A 20,766-nucleotide genomic window follows, 5' to 3' on the forward strand; every position below is an offset into this window, starting at 1 on the left:
AGTGGTTTCTTCTTGCCTTGCAATGGAGTTGGTTTTTTATTTCCTGGTCTGAGCAGGCAAGGGGCGGGAGGGTGGCCCTTGCATTTCTTACATCCACATCCAGTCCACGGATTCAGTCTGGGGTATGGCTGGCTCCATAGGTGGGGCTGGATAGAGATGGCCAGTGAGAAACATAAAAAACAGAGTTTTTTTATGTTTTGCGCTGTCCTCTCAAAGGCATTGCCCATGTGGATATTGAAGACTTCCAAACCAGTGAGTTTGGTGAACTTTAGAGAGCATGTCTATCAGCTCCTTAGGAAATCTTCAGGTGTCTGGATCTTTATCCTGGGCACCTTCCTAATCTATAATCTAGACTCAAGAGCTCAGATTCCAAATTAAGTGGGTGCACTCACAGGATTTTGATTTAAATAAGTTTTTCCATGTGGGATCACTTGGATACCTGGTCTGTGCTAGCGAGAGTCTCACGGACGGCAGTAGGAATCTGCCTGGGCACAAGGCTGGCTTCATACTGGTTGGCCACATTTGCAAAATCAGGGCCCTAGCCAGGAATGCACTTCATGCTCTTTTAGCTGTAAAAACCAGGCTGTTGATATTAGAAGAATTGACTGAAGCCTTTTATGTTTTTTAACTGATTCTTGCCTTAAAATTTGTGAAAGGGAACCAGTGTGAACATCTAGTCTGAACTCCTGCACAACTCACAGCATAGGATTTTACCCAGTTATTTCTACGTAAATAGAGCATCTCATTTAGAAAGAAATCCAGTCTTGATAACGTAGTAATGCAGATTACCACAATCAATAATCTCATCTACATTTTAAGTAGATTTCTATTCATATAGCTTTTGTAACTATGATATGCAGACTGCTCATAAGGCTAAAACAAGACACATATATGCAAACATACACATCAGCACGTGATCACTGTTGCTAACACATGCTGTATTTTAAGTAAACTGTCCCATGAGGATTGCTATCTATAGCACCCTGACACAACTGTAAAGAATGTCACACACTCTAGTGCCAATGTTTATCTCCTGTCATTTCAGGTCTGCAGATGAGTGCCTACATTTGTCTGTTACAGCCATACCATATAGAAAAGTCTCATTGTTATTGTTCACATCTGCTTTGGAGAGATTATACTACAGGTAAGTATAATCCTTAGTCAATAATTACTGGTTTTGCTGTCATTTTCTCAATGCTTTATTTCCCCAAAATGCTGTCTAGATTTCTATTTTCAAGCCCAAACACTTTCTGCTGTTTTATAGAAATTAAATGTCTAAAATATTGTTTCCAATATATTTCAGGCAATATAAAGTAGAGCAGAAACAAGTTATCACTTGCTCATCTTTTTAACCTTTCCATTGAATTGGAACTTTGGTGTGTATATTTTCTTGTGATAATGTTCAGTATATTTTTACTTCAATGCTAAAAAGGGCTATGTTTTTACAAGTTCTTTCTAATAATTAATTATGTGAAAACAGAAAATATAACTACATAAAAATTGCTGACAAGGCAAGTTGGTAGTCTGGTGCCTTTTTTCTTTTATATTTAGTAATTACAGGTACAGCTGATAACCAAATGCAAAGAGATTTGTGTGGTCCAGGATCTAATAATACATGGGCACTTTGCTAGAGCGGCCCTTGTAAAACTGTCTAATGTGAACTTGCAATGTGGTAATTTTCCAGATAAATGGACAGTTGCTTCAGTAGAACTGCTGTTGAAGGTCAATGATCCATATAATACGGGCAATTACAAAAGTATTTCCATTGCAGACTCAATGACAAATTTTAAGTGCTAGACAACAAATAAGCTATAGTAAATGTGTAAAGATCACTTAGGTAAATTTGAAAGCCTGTGCCCTTCTCCACCCCTTTTATCACCCTCTGATAACTTACAGCTATGAAAGTAGGTTCTCCCTTTCTCTATCCCTATCCCACACTCCTATTGCAGGCCTCTACAGTAAAATGTGTACTTGCTTCTGATACTGCCGTTGCTATTTCCTTTCTTATTTATTTTGACAATTTTTAATCTCCTTTTAATATTGTGTCTAAATTAAGAACTCGTTGCCTTCACGCAATTAGTTATTTCCTTGAATTCTAGTTCAAAGTTAAACACTTGGCTATTTTATAAAGATTCTCTTGGGCTGTCAAAGGAAAAAAAATTCAAATAAGGGAAAACTCTTTGGTAATTGGAAAAACATAGAATCCCAATAGAATCACAAACATAAGCATGTCTAATTGCATTTCAAAGAAAAGGAGAGAAGTGTTTTCAGTGTGTATGTGTTGCTGATACACTTATAAGGGCTGTAAAAAGAGCTGGTTTTAAACATGGCTAACATGTTAAAAGTTTATTTATTGGAAAGAGGATTCTAAGAAATACATGGATTGAAATAAATAATTGGTTTTGTGTAATGAAGTGTTCGTGAAGAAAAACATACTGCCCCTTCTACTATGGTACATAGCATTTTATCATTACTTAAATGTACTCGAAGCAAAAATAATTGCTATACAATATATTGATACTTTAGTCATTAACAATACAAATCAATACAAAAGTCTGCCAGCATAATTAAGAATATCCCAAAGTTACTCTCCACTAATATTCATATTTCTTACTCTGACCTTGTAAAAACAAAGAATAGTTACTTGAAATTTCTGCATTCACTTATAAAATGTCTACATGCAACAACAAAATGTAAAATATACAAGTGCCTTTAGTCACATAAATGTTGTAGAACTTTAACAATAAACACATAAGACTCTGAAAGACTTTTGTGATTTCTGATGGGAATACATTAAACCTGTAGTAGAACGTCCCTTGTGGATTGTACCACTGTTCAGTTTCAGTTTACTGCTGCTTTTACCCACCATGTAAGAGACGGGATGCCATTTCATTCCACTGAAATGAACGGGAAACATCAGTAAAGAGCAACCTTAATGGTGGTGAAATTCACCAGGGAAGATCTTTTGACTTGTTCGAGAACCTATTTCAAAATTTAAGCAGATTTTTGTTAAAAAGAAAAATGAAAGAAAAAAAGTTGAGATGTTGCAGTCTAACCTTCACATATGAATGAAAACGGCATTTTCTACGACCTTAGGCTTCTGCCTTTTACTGATTGGAATACAAATGGCCTACTAACCTCACTTTGGGCAAACGTTCTCAGATTATTTTCAGGAGCCAGAAGTTTTGGAGACAAAAAACACTGGATTGCTTTAAAGTAAGTGTGATACTGCACCCCATATTCTTCATAGTGATATTATTATGATATGATTATAGCATAATTATGATGTATTTTATGGAAGATGGGTCATGTAAGGCGTCATTGGAAAAGTTATGATTTGCTGAATATGATTATCCTATTTGTATGCATGTATCATTTTTGTATCTGAAGTTATAAACACTGACTATCTGTACTTCAAATGTAGTTACACCTGAGTAATGGCCACGAGACAAGATGCTTTGACTCTAGATAGCTGGTTGGGAAGGGCCTATTCGGGGTAATGAACCATTAGGGAAAACAATAGGCCTTAGGAGAAGCTAATCTTCCACCTGGTGAGCCTTCCTGAGAACACTCCAGACAGTCTGTACGTAATGGCTGCTATGACTCTACAATGATATGTGACCAGGTCACATGATTCTGTACTCCATCTTGGGATGTCAGTATTTTTCCACAAACTGGTATAGGAACCAAATTTTGAAACAAAGGGTTCCCGCCATATGCTAAAACTATATAAGACAGGGAGTTACATCTGTTGCTCTTCACAAGAGGACTCCTGGAAACACCTGATGAACAAAGACTGAACTAGGGGAAGTGCTGGACACAGACTAAGGGGATTTCTATCCGGTGTATGAAGACCTGAGAAACCCAAGCTGTAAAGCTAATGCAGCTTGAGCCTTAAGAATCTACAAGTCTGCTTGTACCATCAGTTAGGGTGAGAATCTGCTAATTCATATCCAATTTATCTAGTAGATTACCTAGCAAATAAACAAAACACAAACTAAGCTTAATCTGCTTTGATCTGTTTGCTATGCTTTATAATCACTTTAAATCTTTGTTTTTGTTTTAATCTAAGCCAATGAGTTTGGAGTGAAGTGCCTTGAAATCTTCGCTCAAGGAGCAAAGGCTGTTGCATATTCCTCTCCACACTGGGGGTGGGGCAAACTCTATGAGTTTACACTGTACAGTTCCCTGTGCAGCGCAAGATGGTATAATTCTGGGTTTATACTCCAGGGGGGTCCTAAACTGGAAAGCTGGGGGTTATTTTGGCTGTAGCCTCTCTATTGTTGGTCCACATGCAGTGGCTGGTCAGAAAGCCTGCATGTAACTGCAGCTGGTTGTGTCCCTACTTGTATGTATGCTGGTGGAACTGTAAGAGTGGGAGCATGTCTGCAGCTTGTCACAGCAGCACAGTGTGAGAGGGAGCCCAGGCTGGTGGTCAGAGGGCTCAGTGGTACCCCAGTTCCAGGTGGCAAGCCAGGGGGAAACCCGTCACAGTAAGTATAACAGAATTTTACACAACAGACTTTTATTAGAAGACTGATGCCTTTCAGTAAATGAGCTGATGTATATACTATGGTTTATTGTTAAAATATATATTTAAATATAAGATTCTATAAACAGTGATGCCACATACATCAAGTTTATTTCAGAGAGTCTTATGAAGTAATACAGTAAAAATTATTGTATCTTCTCAATCAGATCATTGCATGAGTAAGCAGACTTTGCACAGGATATCTCTGTGGAAGCTGAAGGAAAGAACTACTCCAAGCAACTTTTGGCAAGACTGAAGGGCACCTGTAGTGGGTAGGCCTCAGCAACTGCTACAGACCATAGATTCTGTCAATAGTATCACTCTGCTATCTGAGGTTTTACAGCCTGCAGGTGTGTGCAGGGTTAGACCCACAGCCAGCTGCCAGCCACTTTCAGTAAAGGTCTACTGAATTTAGAACTCTTCAATTAATTGCATCTCAGTTAAGACTCTTTTGATTAGGCTCCACTGATATTTTTTTCTTAAAAAACAAGGAAGGAAATTAAATTTAAGAGCTACATATGATCCAACATGATGGTTTAGAAATTATTTACTCATGTGTCAGAATTCCAGAAGCTAAGGTTTCTGCCACAATGTAGGGTTTTTTTATGCCTGTTTTCTTTATTAAATGTACATTAATATTTGTTATTTGATCTAAACCAAAATAGGGAAGAGGTGCAATATAGGCAAATTAACTTCGTAGGTTTTGAAAATCCTTATTTTAAAGTGCTTGATATCTTGACCTTAAGTTTGCATTCATGCTAGATTTTGCATTGTAATATTGTCAAGCATTTGAACATGGAAAGCCAGTTATAATGCAAGGCTAGAAGGAGGTTTTATGGGTGAGAATCTATTATTCTGAATAATAATACAATAATAATTGTAAAATGAATTTGGAGCTCATGAAAGGAGATTAATGATCTTTGTTTATCTACAGAATAGCTCCAGCACGGGCAGAACAGTAAAGGCCCGGTCTGTGTACCTCAACCCTTTCTAGAATCATCCAGGCCAATGGCACAGAATTCCTTCTCCTTGTCCTTGGTTTCTCTGCTGAGATTTCCAATCAGTCCTAAATGTAATGGTGTTTTGTGATTTAGACAATTGCCCACTAGGAACTAGACTGATACCCCCCAACTCCTTCTATAAATTGGTAGACCACTAAACAACCAGCAAATAGCAGTAACTTTGGATCACAATCTCTATCTAAGTACTTATATGGCACTCATCACCACAATATTTGAGTGCCTCACAATCTTTAATGGATTTTATCCTGCAATTACCCCAAAAGGTGTGGAAGCATTAGGCACAGGGTACATTGAGAGACATATCCAAGGTCAAACAGGAAATCTATGGCTAAGCCAGGAATTAAACCAAGGATTCCTGAGCCCCAGTCTAGCACTCTATCCACTAGACCATCCTTCACCATTACAAATCCAATTCAGTCAGCCTCGCCCCCACCAAAATATGTTCTGAATTTAAAAACATTTCAAAAACTTAATTATTCATTATAATCAATACTCACATACAAATAAAATAAACTGCTGTCTTGTCTTCCTACAGCTGGATCTTCAACTTGAAAATTATTAATTTTTGTCATTACCTCACTGTATGACAACTTAAACTTGCAAAAAAGCTCCATAACTGAGGCTATACCCGTGTATCTTTACATACCATTGGGGTGCTATAGCAACTGAGCAGCTTGTTTTCTCATACCAGAACCAAGCACCAGAGAACTCGAAGAATACTTGTCTTTATACCTATAGAAAAATAGTACAACAGCTTTTTATTTAAAATCCACCCCAAATCACATCCAACATATTTTCTCTTGTAATAATTATGCAATCATGTGTTATTTCAGAAAACTGCATATAAAGTAAGTTCTATTATGATTAATTGTCCCAGTGGTTTATGGTAAAATTTTCAAAGTTCCAGCTGGTCACACAGGGTTTAGTTTAAAAGAGTGTTGCACATTATTAGATTTTCTGATCGTGTGCTCTTTTGTGATTCAGCAAACCTCTTCCTCTCCACACAACTGGCATCCTCTTTGTTATACACCCAAGAGGTACGCAAGTCAAAATGGAGTGCACTCAGATGAAAAAAAAATGGTATTCCCAGTCAGACATGCAGATTATAAATTCCTTATGCAGTATAAACAAAACACTGAGAATTACAAAAGTTGCAGTGTGAGAGCTATGCCTATGACACGTGCAAGCTGAAATAGACACTGGCAATTTCTGTATGGTTTTGCTATCCTTCCCATAACCCACAGTAGAAGACTCCCTGTAGGCTAACATTGGAGCATGTTCCTAACTAAAGCCCCACTCCTGTAATCTTGTTGAAGTAAAACTCCCATTAATATCCCCTTACATTTAGTCTGATAATATTGATCACTAAAGGCAAGATATCAGACAAGATGTATGCCACATTCTGTACAGTAATTTTTACTCTTCCAGAAGCAAGCATCACCCTTCAAGCCTTGCTGATTACATCCTTCCATACTATCTTATTTCTCACTCCCAGAACATTTACTCCAGAATTGATTTACCCAGCCCCCAAACTATGTAATCCCAATGTGAACTGGGTAAGGGATTGTAAAACTACATTTTCTGAGAGACAATGGAAACAAATCTTCTGCATATGTCGTCTCCATAGGAATGAGAAGGAGAAAACATAACAAGAGTTAATACTTAACAGCTGGAAGAGAGGGAGAGGTAGCAAACAGAAGCCACTTGCAAAATTAACACTTTAGGACTGCAGCTGCTTGACTTTATCATAAGTAAAGGGCCAGCTCCAGAAAGACATGCTGGGAAAAAAGGTTTATAGAAGACACCGCTACACTACAGAGAGTTAATAATGACAAGGCACTTACAAAGGAAAATGCTCCTAGGAACATGGGCTGGTTCTGTGTGTTGCCTATTATCCCCACGGTTCAGGAACAGAAACTAAGCTATTCCTCATCCAGTTCAAAATTCTGCATCTGGTGCACCAGTCCCTTACCCAAAACCTATTGGCCAGGCAGATGACCTCCCTTGTGGGAGATATCATGGTGGCAACTTTTACTTCAGTCACCTATTAGGAGATCCCCACATACATATAAACATGGCAACTAATGTGGATCCAAGTTCTCTGAAGTCTGCAAATCACTCTGGGGGGGGGGAGGGATATTTACCCCAACTGCCCCATATTCATCTTATTGCTGACCTCCAGCTCAGACTTCTCTAACCTGTCTTTCCCCTGAAAAACAATGGAGAACCACCACATTAATACACAAAACACACTTTGCTCTACAGATGGACCAGCCCACTCCTACCTACAATAAAAATTGGCTTATCTGTATGAGAGATTTTTCTGGTCCCTTGGGAAACTCATACATTATTAATTAACATTTTATCCAATTACATGGGGAATGACATTCTGAGCAAGAGGACAGAACACACCAGTGTAAAACCGAAGTAACACTAAGTATAGAAATAACACTAATGGAACAATATGAGTTAGTACCCTTTTACCCTTGGGGTACTAGAGGCATAGTTTAAATTTGTTGTAGACTTCCAGTCATAGATCTTCACCTTGGCTGATAGAGCTATTTATAAAATGAACTCACCAAAGCCCCATTCTCAGTTCATATTTAGTTATACCCAGCCCATTTTAGATCCCAAAGAATGTAGGATTAGAGGGGGCTTTTGAAATCCAGGCAACCAATCAATAGCTTGCTAGTCACCACCTCCTTCCTGATGCAGATTTTGCAGACAAACAAGAAAATTGTTATGGGCTAGATTATGCCTTTAGGCACATCCCTGAGCAAGAGGTGGTATGTAAACTGTATCATCCCAGGAAGCATTGTAGCTTAGATACAGTTCCACCTGGATGTATTAATTTACTGCTTCTGTCTTACTCTAACAGCAAACCACTACCTCCCTTCCCTCCAGGCTAGCTACACTGTGCTGGTCAATGAGTGAGGGGCAAAGCCAAGGCTCTGCTCATTCCCTGCTCCTCCTAATCCCTCTTGCTTTGAAGAGGGAGTAAGACCCATTTGATCCTGCCTGTCCAGATCCAAGATCCTGGTAGCTTGTATAGAGGGGTTCTTACTCCCTAAAACAGGCAAATAGGCCTTTTGCTCAGTCTAGCCCAAACTCTGGGGTGCACTCCCCCAGGGGCACGGAGGAATGTTTGCAGGTGCAGCAGGGCCCAGGCCAGTCCCCATGGGGGGCAGGGAGGGAGCACCACCCAGCCCCACTCCGCTCCAGCTCTGCTCTGGTCTTGCCTCCAGTCGTGGCCCCAGCTCCACACCTGGCCCCACCCCCAGTCTGTGGCTCCGCACCTGGCCCTGATCCCAGACCCACCCCCAGCTGTGGCCCCCGCCTTGGCACCCTTACCCCTGTCTGCACTACCACCACCCTCCCCCTGGGGGCAGCGGGCCTGGTCCCAGCTCCAGGGGCGTTGGCAGGGGTCGGGGGGGTGCAACCATTAAAAGTTTGGGGACCACTGGTGTGGCCCTTTGGAATTTGTTCGCAATTCCTCACAGGAAAAAAAAAAAAACCAAAGCTTGCCAGTTCAGGACAAAAGTTACATCAGTTTTTCCAGTGACCCTACTATTTACCAGAACCGGTATCACAAAGCCATTTTCTTTTGTTTCCTGATTTGACTAAAATGCCCTCTTTACTGTCATTTTTTAAAGCTGTTCTTTCACAGCCATCTTTCAGAACACTGATTTCACTCATTGCACTCAAACAACATGTACTGAAGTCACCCTGAAAAACCTCCCAATTTTCTTAAGTAACTAGATCATGTTAACTCAGTACTTACTTTATCCCTGTACTTATTACAGGGATACCTACTGAGTAATGTAAACACTGAGGTAACGTATGTAGTTAACTAAGGCAACTAAAGAGTCTAAGAGCAAACACTATCAATGAGCCATTTTTTCCATCTACTAACAGACATCACCATCAACACACACACACACACACACACACACACACACACACACACACACACCCCCACTGGTGGTTAAAAAGTTTTTACTCTTAGAACCACCACTGTTCTTGGGGATGCTAATCAAAGGATCCGAATCCCCCCTTCTCCCATTACACATACTCCCTGCTTTATTTTCCTTTTCTATTGTGTAACACAGAGACAAATACACTGCTGGAAAGGCATATTTTGAATATTATAAAGAAGTATTGTCACAATGAGGCTAATGACAATAGGATTTCAATAGTATCAAAGAGCCAACATGCAGCTGCTTTATAGTATGGGCAGATATAGCATAGAGCTTCATAATGAGAGTAGAGAGTTGTTGGCTTATGCACTTCAATTAATTTTGTATTAAACAAACTGTACTACAGAAGCTGTAGTTTGCATTTCACATTGCTATATAGATAGAAGGCATCGTTAACACTTAATACGCTGAAAAAGAAAAATTAACCTGACACTATGGATTTAAAATAAAACATAATATACAGGCAGTTGTGTAGAGGTTTTTGTGGTTTAAGAACAGGAAAGTATGTTATTCAAGCCTTTGGCAGAGAAAACACAGGAATAGAACACTCATGTTTCTTTTAGAACGCTCATGTAAAAGAAACAGCAATAACTGTTTCTTGTCTGTATGTGGCATAGTCCTCATTAGATGTATCTGTTGCTTTCTAAATACCACCTATAATCAGTTTTCCCCGTACAGCTTTGAATCAACATCAGTGCTCCTTCTGAAGCACCATATTCAATAATAAACATAAAGGCAAACTGATTTGGTGATAGCTGCATATTGATATACCTTATCAGTGAGAATTTGTCCTCAGCACAGACCCCAGCAGTCATCCTCAGATCTTTCAATTCTTTTTTCTCCTTCTCATACCAATCGCTTCAGTTTTTCATTGTTCAGACAATGAGTCTAGAAGTTAAAAAGAGTGAAAATATTAGAAATGCAGCATATATATATTACACTGTATACTGTGCTCTGTGGAACACTGTATTATGCTTATTACAGTTCATTTGATAAACAGATGTACCCTAAGAACAATGTATTCATATATTAATGTCCCATATGGGATACATAATCAGCTTTATTAGAAGACATTATTATGGTAAATCCCTGCAAAAACATCTTGCATAACAAGAAAACAAGATCAGTTTTAAAAACCCAGCATACGTGAATAATACTGATAAAAGATAAAAGGGTTTACAAATATTATTGCTAAGTTCTTTGAGGTCATGCACACAAACTGCAGCATTATTCTACTGTATTTCACAGAATCATAGAAATGTAGGGCTGAAAGGGACCTCAGGAGGTCATCTCATACATCCCACGGTGCTGAGGCAGGACCAAATATACATAGATCATCCCTGATAGATGTTTATCTAACCTGTTCTTAAAACCCTCCAATGATGGGGATTCCACAGCCTCCCTTGGTAACATATTCCAGTACTTAGCAATCATTATAGTTAGAAAGGATTTCCAAATATCTAATCTAAATTTCCCTTGCTACAGAGTAAGCCAATTACTTATTTGTCCTGCTTTCAGTGGACATGGAGAACGATTGATCACCTTCATCTTTATAACAGTCCTTAACATTTGAAGATTTACCAAATCCCTCCTCAGGCTTCTTTTCTCAAGACTAAACATGCCCAGTTTTTTTTTTTAAAAAAACCATTCCTCATAGGTCAGGTTTTCTAAGCTGTGTGTTGCTCTCCTCTTGACTCTCTCCAGTTTGTCCACATGTTTCTTACAGTGTGGCTCCCTTAACTTCACACAGTACTCCAGAAGAGGCCTCCGCAGAGCAGAGTGGGACTATTACTTCCCATATCTTACATATGATACTCCTGATAATATACCCCAGAATGATATTAGCCTCTTTTTGCAACTTCATTGCATTATTGGCTCATAATCAATTTGTGATCCACAACAACCCACAGATCCTCTTCTACAAAAATGGAGAATAACTGGCTAGGCAGTAGTATTGCAGTTGTACATTTGATTTGTCCTTCCAAGGTGTAGTACTTTGCATTTGTCTTTACTGGATTTCATCTTGTTGAATTCAGACCAATTATCCAATTTATCAAGATCATTTTTAATTCTAAACCTGTCCTCCAAAGTGCTTGCAATCCCTCTCATCTTGGTGTTATCTGTAAATTTTATAAGCACTCTCTCCATTCTATTATCCAAGACATTAATGAAAATATTGACTAGTAGCAGACCCAGGACAGGATCCCACTTGATACACCCTCACAGTTTGACAGGAAACTCAGACTTGTAACTAACTGCCCTTTCGTTACAGCCTTTCCATTAAAAAATGATTCTGTAGCATCCACTTCAGGCAGAAAGCACATGGTGTCAACTCCATGCCTTTTTTAACTCTGGTAGTTGATAAGTTTTCTAGTCTTCTTTGGCTATGTTACGTAATATGCAGTGCACTCTAAATATACTGGATACTAATAGTCTGGACAATGCAATTTATTGGAGAAAATTTGTTTTCCAAACACATTGTAGGTATGTTGTGGGATCAGTTAAAACAGACAAACCACTTTTGCCCAGGATGCATTCCCTCAACATTTTTTCACCTTTTTCTTCTCCATGTCCATCCAAACATCATGGGAGTTTTGCCATTGACTTGAGTGGGACCAGAATTTCACCCTAAATGTCTCTCTAATATCCCCAACTCCTCTCTTCCCAGTTCCTTCACTGACCATATAAGGCAGACATGAACATAGAGATGTACCACAACTAATACTTTTGTAATGTGGTGTTCTCATTTCTCAATGTATACTTATTGGTATATCTACCTCTTCAGATGATGAAGTGACTACACAGGAAAAGATGTGTGAGGAAACTATTTTCAAATCAGCTACATCATAAATTTTGTTTCAGGTAACGTCGACTGCAAAAGATTATACAAATTAAGAAGTACTGAGTTTCTGATTTAAGTACTATGGTTAAAGTCCTGAAAAATGCATGCCTGATCCAACACCCACTGAATTCAGTGGCCAAATTGCTGTTGATTTCAGTAGGCCTCAGACTGGCCCTTTGGAATATGTACAGTGCATCTCTTTACAGTTTAACTAAATATCTAAATGAAAACCTGAGTCCCTATTTATTTTGCACCTTTCAGTACATTATTTGGGTATGTTTTCACACAGAGTCAGACTAAGGAAACAACCGTTGCCAACGAGATGGCTACAAACAACCCATCCTCACCACTACCGTCCCTTAACAAAGAAAACACCCTTGAAGCTGCCAGACTACAGGAAACGTAAGATTGAACAGATGCATATTGCATTAAGCCTTAAAAACCTTTATCAAGGAAAGGATTACATTCATTGGCTGAGATCCTGTCCTGGCTAATTGAGCCACAAGAGGATTCTACCAGTGTAAGGAGATCTTCAGGTGTAGAGCCATCATAACTCCCACACCAGCACTCCTCCTGGCAGCAGTGGTAAGGAGCCTGGTTTAGGGAAAGGAGGCAGCCAGGGCATCCCTACACTCAGAATACCAAAAAACAGACCCTCAGGTTGTTGGCAACTAGCATAAATTAGAGCAGTTTTCAGGCTGTGATCTACATCAAATACCGGACCAACACCCAGGTGGCCCCAGGGTCAGAGCTGCCTTTGCATTTGCCCATGCTGAGCTCTCCTTACTCACACCTTAGGATCTGGAAAACTATGTTTAGAGTCTGGTGAAATGGCTGATATATCACTCACACTAAACAAATATTTGTCTTTCCTTCACAGTATTCTCACAGGGTCAGAATCTGCCTTTCCATACATGTACACAACTCACTTGGGATTCAGCTGGAGTTTTGGATAGGTGTCTGAAGGCAGAATTTGGCAGACAGAAAGTTTGAATAGCAAGAATTTGTCCAGGGCAGGAATTAAGGTTGCAGCAGCTCTTTGTGTATTCATCATGGATTCCTTACACCAGTTCAAGTTTTGAAGTCTGTGGCAAAACTCCCATTTACTTCATTGGGGCCACAGTTTCACTCTAGGAATTTCACACTCTTCTTTCAGTAAGGATAACACTATTTGAAATATGCTGGTTCTAACAGTTCTCTAACTAAGCCTTCCTCTCTAGAGCCAAACTGAGACCTATTTAAGACAAAAAGAGAGGACTTGAACAATTTTATTATTTGTTATTTAGGCCTTTTAATTCTTTGTTCCAATTCCTGAACAGGTTTTTCCACAAACAAGCATTTAACAGCAAAAAAACACCTGTCACACAGCACGCAACTAACTAAAATTAACAAAAGCCTTGGGGGGGGGGGGGGAACAGAACAAAAGGATAACAAAGCTGTTCCCAACATAACTTCTATTTTAGTTCGTAATTTAGACAGGAGAAAGTATGACCCCAAAGTATAATGATTTGTACAGTAAGCTGAGTTCACTTTTGAGTGGTAAAAGTTTTCACTAATAGGACTTGATCTTTCAAACATTTGTACATGTGAGTGTGCTCATTTATGTTAATGGGAGTACTCACATACATGGATAAGTGTTTGCAGAATCAAGACCATCAACAAAAACAGCGCACATTGCAGTATCGTTAACATACTCTCTAATTTTATTTTACTGAGATCTAGAATGCTTGAGAATTTTAAAACTTTAAAGTTGTATTCATAACATTTGAGAAAGGAATAATTAAAGGATAAATGAACATTCATAGCCCTGGAACACACATAGCAATGAACAGTTTCAATGGCTGATCTCCCCTATCCTGCAGCCCTTTTCATGTAAAACTCACACTTTTTTCTAACTGGAGTTATTGTGCATAAGAGCTGTTTTGGTGCAGCAAGGTTGAGGTATTAGATCACTCAAAAAGTCACATATAGCAAGCCTATAGGAAAATCCTGCCCTGTGCTTTTCTGGTGTACAATGGGAGAATACGTAGGGAGTTTTATTCTACTCTCCCCTTTGTGAGTAAGGGTAGGGTCCTGCCAAAGTCCACTCATGCACTCTGGGAAGTATGCACACTTTACAGCAAGGCATACACCACATCTCCCCAGAGGCATGATCTCTAGTAAGAAGAGCATGTCCAGCTGTTAAGCCCATTGTCATCAGCCACAAGCACTAGCCAACAGCAGTAAGAACACACCCATTGCTCTTGCTTAAAAGAGTATCATGCTGGCTTTCTGTGAAACATTCATCCCTATACCAATAGTATGTCTCCGATGATGGCTGAAGTTAATTCCGCCCCCCCCCCACACACACACACACAGATGTTTGACTTCAAGGCAGCATTTGACTCAACCTCTTATGCATGTATGTTGTTTCTGTTGTAATTAACTTGTTTATGTGTACAGTACTGCCATCTGCTGGATAGAATCAAAACAGCTTAACTATATGTCATAGACCCTGTACTGAAACCAGAAAGTGATGTTTTCATTTAGTGCAAGAGATAATAGCTTTAGTTTTTGCAGCAGTAGGACAGGAGTTCTAGCTCTGCTACTGGTGTAGTGTGCAGCATAAATCTTCACAGTAGTCGCTAGGTACTCACAGATCTATTAGCTATATGCTCAAACAAAGGAATCCATTAATGTTGTTGTTTTTTGCATCTTTAAAGAAAAAAGTATTGCTCCCTTCATTAGTAAGGGCTTCATGCATTAAGCCACCTGTTTCTTGAATATAGCCATGTTTTCTCACCAAAAATGAATAACTGAGCAGGAACAAGTTTTAAAAATGAACAATTGTTCAAGAAGAGAGCCTGAGTAGGTGACATTGCAGAATGTCATTAAGGGAGGAGATCCTTTAGGCTTTCCTGGACCTTGAAATTCTCTTATCATATAATCCGATTATATAAATCCTGCAGTCCTAACATGATCTGTATTTTGACCAAGTATCCATTAATTTCACTAGGATTTAGGAAGAACTGCAGACTGGGCCCATAAAAGAGGAACCTGGGGAAGAAGATTGGAGTTCCCAAATCCTTAGGTGAAAAGCAGATAATGAAGGGGAAATATCAGTTATTATCTAATAAACTATCAATATATTTAGAAATATAACCTTTAGTGTTTCAGAGTAGCAGCCGTGTTAGTCTGTATCTGCAAAAAGAAAGGAGGACTTGTGGCACCTTAGAGACGAACAAAATTTATTTGAGCATAAGCTTTTGTGAGCTACAGCTCACTTCATCTGTTTTATTCCTAGAGCTGAGTGTGTTTGGATATTATCTGTCACTAATAAATTTTAACATATAGATCAGTTGTGAATGAAAAGCAAATATGTTGTTGAGATCTAAAGTGACATTCATTAAGCCCACTACATGCATAATTTAAAAATAGTCAAACACAGCCACTGTGCTATGCTGCTTAACAAGAGGGAGGGGGAAGCTGACCTTGGTCAAAAGCAGATCTGGAACCAGGTATTTTTTCTGTTGCTATTATGAAAGTTTTGATCCATAGATGAATGCATGCTATTTACACAGTTAAAATGATGTGCAATCTAAAAAGAGAAATAAGCCCAAAAGCTTATCAAGTATGATTCTTCCATTCTGGTCTTCTGTTAGTTTTAGGTATAATTTACGCCTGTCATGTACATATGATGCCCAATACAGCAGAATACGTTCTCCCTAGTCTCATCTCTCGTAGTTCTGTAAAGAAAGTTTGAGACATTTCCATGGAGGCTTACATTTTAGTCACCATGACTGCCTGTTGGTTAAAAAAAATTAAAAGTAACCAGTAGATGGCAGGCCTGCAAAGCCTGATAAGATCATTCAAAATCATTTTATTTTAGTAAGAGACACAGAACAATATTTTCCTTCAAAATTCTTTCATTTTAAAGCCAATTGTTTTTGTATTTTAACTATCCTAGCAGGATTTGTTAGTACACGTTTAGGGACAATTTAAAGAGTTATGGATGCAAAAAACACAGTTAGTGTCTCAAACAACCCAGATCAGATTCATTCAAGCCAAAGGCTCTGTTTTTCAAAAGTGAGCAAAGCAGGACAAAAAAGTACAGATAAATTTACACTATAACAATATTCATCTTGTCTAAGACATTCACCATGTCATCATTCATTACTACCACCATATTCTTTACAAGATAAGAAATGTACCAGCAAGAAAACCATGTACTGTATCTAAGTTTGGCTTGCAAGAAAAATAAACTCTGCAGTTTATCTAATCCTTTGATTATTCTTCGAGAAGTTGGAATTATATACAGTATATGCAAATGTAATACACCATTGTAACATTTTATTGATTATGCGTAGCATGACGGGGTCACAGTGCTTTGTAATACAGGAAATGGTGAAGAAAATGTCCAATGTAAAAATCCATAATGTGATCTGAAATATCAATTTCTACATGGAACAAACAGAACTTAATATTATTTGTGGACCAAATCCTGCTCATCTTCGTTATGTGAGTAGATCTATGAAACAGTTGTGTGAGTAAGGCAAGTAAAGTTTATCCCTGTCTTTATCAGTGGAACATATTATGATGAGGGGAAAATTCTATTTAATATGTACTAATAGAGAAGGAAGCTTATAAGCACTTTTCCTTTAGGACTTTAGTGAAACATTTTAATCATAAAGCATCCTGTGCATCTCCATGTTTATTTCCATATTTTACACGTAAAGCTGTATTTTGAGATCTCTGTAAGATAATGCATTTTGAATGGTAATGGAATGACACTAAGAATAATAACAGCTATATTTAAATCAATGTGTATTGACTTTTATGTTTATATCAATATGAAATCATGTTGGGGGGGGTAAATGCCACTGCTAAGTATTTCATTTTTAAATCACATTTTAGCCCCTTATCCTGTATTGTTCAGTGTGCCAGATGGAAATATCTGACTTTCTTACTAAAAAGAAAGAAAGAAAAGCTTTGTAGGTAGTTTGAGAGAATTATGATGAAGGAGGCTGGGATAGATTGTGACATCAGTGGTTACATGAGGTCATTTGCATACCAGAATTCTACTAGTTGAGACACCATAATAGTTGGTCTGGGTTTTCTTACTCTGCATAAAGGTCATATTTCATGGTTATGGCCTCACAAGCATTAAATTATAGCCCTATAATTACATATTTGAGGCATTTCAACTGTAATGACCATATTCCAGTCTGTGCTTGTGGATACAAAATAGAACAATGCAATAAAAAACACTATCATTAGATTGTAAACTCTAAACTGTTTGGAACACTTTCCTGATTATATAAATAAGCATTGCTATGAAATACTACTTTTGGCCAGCTAGCAATAAGATTTCTGTTCATCTATTCCATATATTTATTGCAACAGTTTAAGACTGCGTGAAACTAAAACTTAAAACATACCCTCTGTCTTTTTTGAAAATTTAATAACATTATTAGAGCCTTTCTATGGGGCTCTGGTCAATGCCCACAAATATCACTTATCCAGCACCCTATAGCCAAGGAAGAGTTTGGGCTCCCAGACTTACAAAATTACTATTATGCTTTTATCAAGCCACAGTTGTCAAATTGGTTCCAGCATGCTAACACCTTTTTTGCCCACACAGATAGCAATCAAATGGGTATTAATGCATCCAATTCTCCCTGCAGGTCTCCTTGGTTCCTCTTTTAGTCTGATGGAGAAAAATAAGCTGCCTACGGTGGTGGCTGCGTGAAGGGTCTGGGCTATCCTTGCTGAGAGGTACCAATTTCATCCTCACCATCAGGCAAAACCGCCTATCTGGGGTAATCCAGACTTACAAATGGGAGGAAAAAAAACTATAATTTGGAAGAGCAAGGGCATCATACGGATTTCCCAGTTACTCTTTTCTAACACTAAAGTAACTATATGACCTGCCACCTTCAGCGGAGTGGCAAAATTTACAACTAAAAACATTTGCTAATGTATCAATTTGGTCCAGATGTCCGAGGACTGTCAGGTCCCAGAACTACTGGGAACCTTGTAAATGACTCAAATTCCCCAAACCCATGTCCATTATGCATGCTTTAGTGATAAAGAAGAACTTCACTGGTTTGGAGTTCTTTGCGAAAGCATGGGAAAGGGAGTTATCACAGCTCATAAAAGAACCCAGTGGCAGGGTATATTATGGAATATTAAAAATGCTTCTGTGGGTGTCAGGCTACATCTGATACTGCAAAAGATTCTATTCAGAATTTGTTGGAAGCCACAGAGCTGTGCAAGAAGAGGGGCCTGGATGCTTGTTGGTGCTGTCATAAAGAAGAGGAGCCCTATATATATGCTGTGAAACTGTCCAACCTTCAGGCAGCTGAGCAAAGAGGTGGACACAAGAGCGGCTGAGAAAAGAGGTGGACACAAGTACTTGACGTCAGCAACCAAAACTCAGCTGAAAATTATATCTTAGGTTATGTATATATTACTCTAGCACAACTCTGCCACTTTTATTCTTGAGGGCCACAATGATCACCAAGTGTATGAGTCAACAAAAATGGAGAAGTAGGCTTATGTCCAGAATAGAGCAGTGGTATTTGGACCTGCCTGAGTTAGCAGCCAAAGAAAGAACAGCTTATCAATGTAGAGAGTAATAATATTAATTGAGAAAAATTTGGCCCCCATTTCTTGATGCATTGGATAAAAAATGCTGAGATAGGTGAAGGAGGGAATGGTGGAAGAGGGAGGGAAAAAGCAGAAGTCAGTTGGAATGGAGGTCTGGCATTTTGAACTATTTGTTTATTGCTTAATTAATTATTATTATTGTTTTCCTCCCTCTAAAATGTTATATCGGTGTAATATTGTCAGATTTTGTATTGTCTGGTCTTGCAGCTCTGACAAGATGTAAAGTTGTGTAATTACATAATCCTGTGAAATGTGCGGTATTTGGTAACCTATACAAGTTATCATTTACCTTTTGTAGATTTGTTTCTTTATGAAAATTAATAAAAACTTAATCACAAAAAACATAGGCGTGGACTGTATTATTTTAAAAAACCTAAAAGTTGACAGCATACACTCTGGTTAATCCTCACTTTTTGTTTTTCTTGATGGCAATCACTTTTTTAATATTAACTAAATCTTTACATTATTACATGATGTTATCAGGACACAAGAGCTGATTCCACAACCCTAGTAGCCAGCCTTACTCACATGAGTAGTCCCTATTAACTTCAATGGGACTACTTGCTGGGCAAGTGCTACTTTGTGTGATTAAGGGTTTCAAAATCAGGCTATTTCACAAAAGCACCATGCTCCATTTTAAAAGTACACTATCCTTAGCCTGGTAAGGAAAGGGATGATTCTTCCCTTGAACAACCCTTGAGCACCCCACCAGACACAATCATACAGCAAGGAGGCAAGGCCATTAGCTTATGGGACAGGAAGACTGCACAGTCTTAAGGAATGGTGCAGCCTGCACATCTGCCATGCATTGGGGAGCTCAGGAAGGAATTACATTTCCCTAATCTCCCTGCACGATATATGGCTCCATATCGCCCTTTATTGCTGAGATATGCCCAAGAGACTCAATTTATCCTTAAGGTAAACTGCAACTTCTCTTTCCCCCCTCTACGTGCCAGCTTCTCATCTCAGTTACACAGGTACAAATCAGAGTAATATCACTGAAGTAATAATTTATTATATATATTTCCCAAAGTGTATAGTCGTCCCTGTCCATACAGCAGGTTACAGTCCTATAAAGAGTTTGCATTATAAGAGCTAGTTATGACATCTAGCCCATAAGGAATACTGGGGAGCTGCACTGGAAGCATTTCCCTCCTCCCCACCAAGAGGTAGGATGCCTCTAAGAGCACCTCAGTGACATTTAGGGGAGAGCATTTGGCAAGTATGCACGCATCTGTGCATGGAAGAGGCAGAGTCATGGCTCCACCTACCCCATGGTGCTCCTAGCAAGAGAATTGTATGGGTGAGGTTGGAAAAAGCATCCCAGTAGCATTCCCTGCATTTCTCCATATGCAAGGACTGCAATGCAGGCTAGCCCTTACACGGGTAACGAGAGTTGGGCACAGATGGGCTGGAGAGGAAGTTGCTTGTTGCTTATACCCTCTAGCCCGCTCCCCACTGCAGAGCCACATAAGGAGTATTTACAACCTATCCCTAGATAACTTATCCTTGGGTCTTGTAAACATGTTTTTCTTGTCCCACATCCAGTCACCTATGCCTCAGTTTCTTTTCACTCTCAAATAGTTGGGTGCTCCCTTGAGTTGGTGGTTTGGCTCTCTAGGCAAAGCAAAAGGCTTCTTCTTCCTGGCAAAAGAAGATATCACAAACTAATCAGAGACAACCCTTAATCAGCCTATTCTGGATTCAATATTCCTTTCCCCCTCAACACAGGTGTTGCCAGTTCTC

The 20,766-nt window shown here is 38.9% G+C and overlaps 2 long non-coding RNA genes across 4 annotated transcripts in view; one reads left to right on the forward strand and one right to left on the reverse strand.

Moving 5' to 3' along the window:
- The window catches only part of LOC141991088 (uncharacterized), an 86,448-nt gene that overhangs the window by 40,958 nt on the left and 24,724 nt on the right, over nucleotides 1-20,766 (reverse strand). Inside the window, exons 2-3 of the long non-coding RNA XR_012640330.1 lie at nucleotides 10,302-10,418; nucleotides 6,200-6,285 (exon numbers count right to left, since the gene is read on the reverse strand). This is a non-coding gene — a long non-coding RNA (uncharacterized LOC141991088). The remainder of the gene's footprint in view (nucleotides 1-6,199; nucleotides 6,286-10,301; nucleotides 10,419-20,766) is intronic.
- On the forward strand, nucleotides 1,060-19,103 carry LOC141991087 (uncharacterized). 3 transcript variants are annotated; one of them, XR_012640328.1, is made up of 6 exons: nucleotides 1,112-1,144; nucleotides 3,163-3,216; nucleotides 4,699-4,803; nucleotides 12,316-12,392; nucleotides 12,662-12,774; nucleotides 18,036-19,103. It is a non-coding gene; the product is annotated as an uncharacterized LOC141991087 (long non-coding RNA). The 3 variants fall into 3 exon arrangements; XR_012640329.1 differs by lacking the exon at nucleotides 3,163-3,216 and having other exon boundaries at nucleotides 1,060-1,144; XR_012640327.1 differs by lacking the exon at nucleotides 1,112-1,144 and having other exon boundaries at nucleotides 2,967-3,216.

Source organism: Natator depressus, chromosome 7 (assembly GCF_965152275.1).
Source record: "Natator depressus isolate rNatDep1 chromosome 7, rNatDep2.hap1, whole genome shotgun sequence".
In the NCBI taxonomy this organism is placed as follows: domain Eukaryota; kingdom Metazoa; phylum Chordata; order Testudines; family Cheloniidae; genus Natator; species Natator depressus.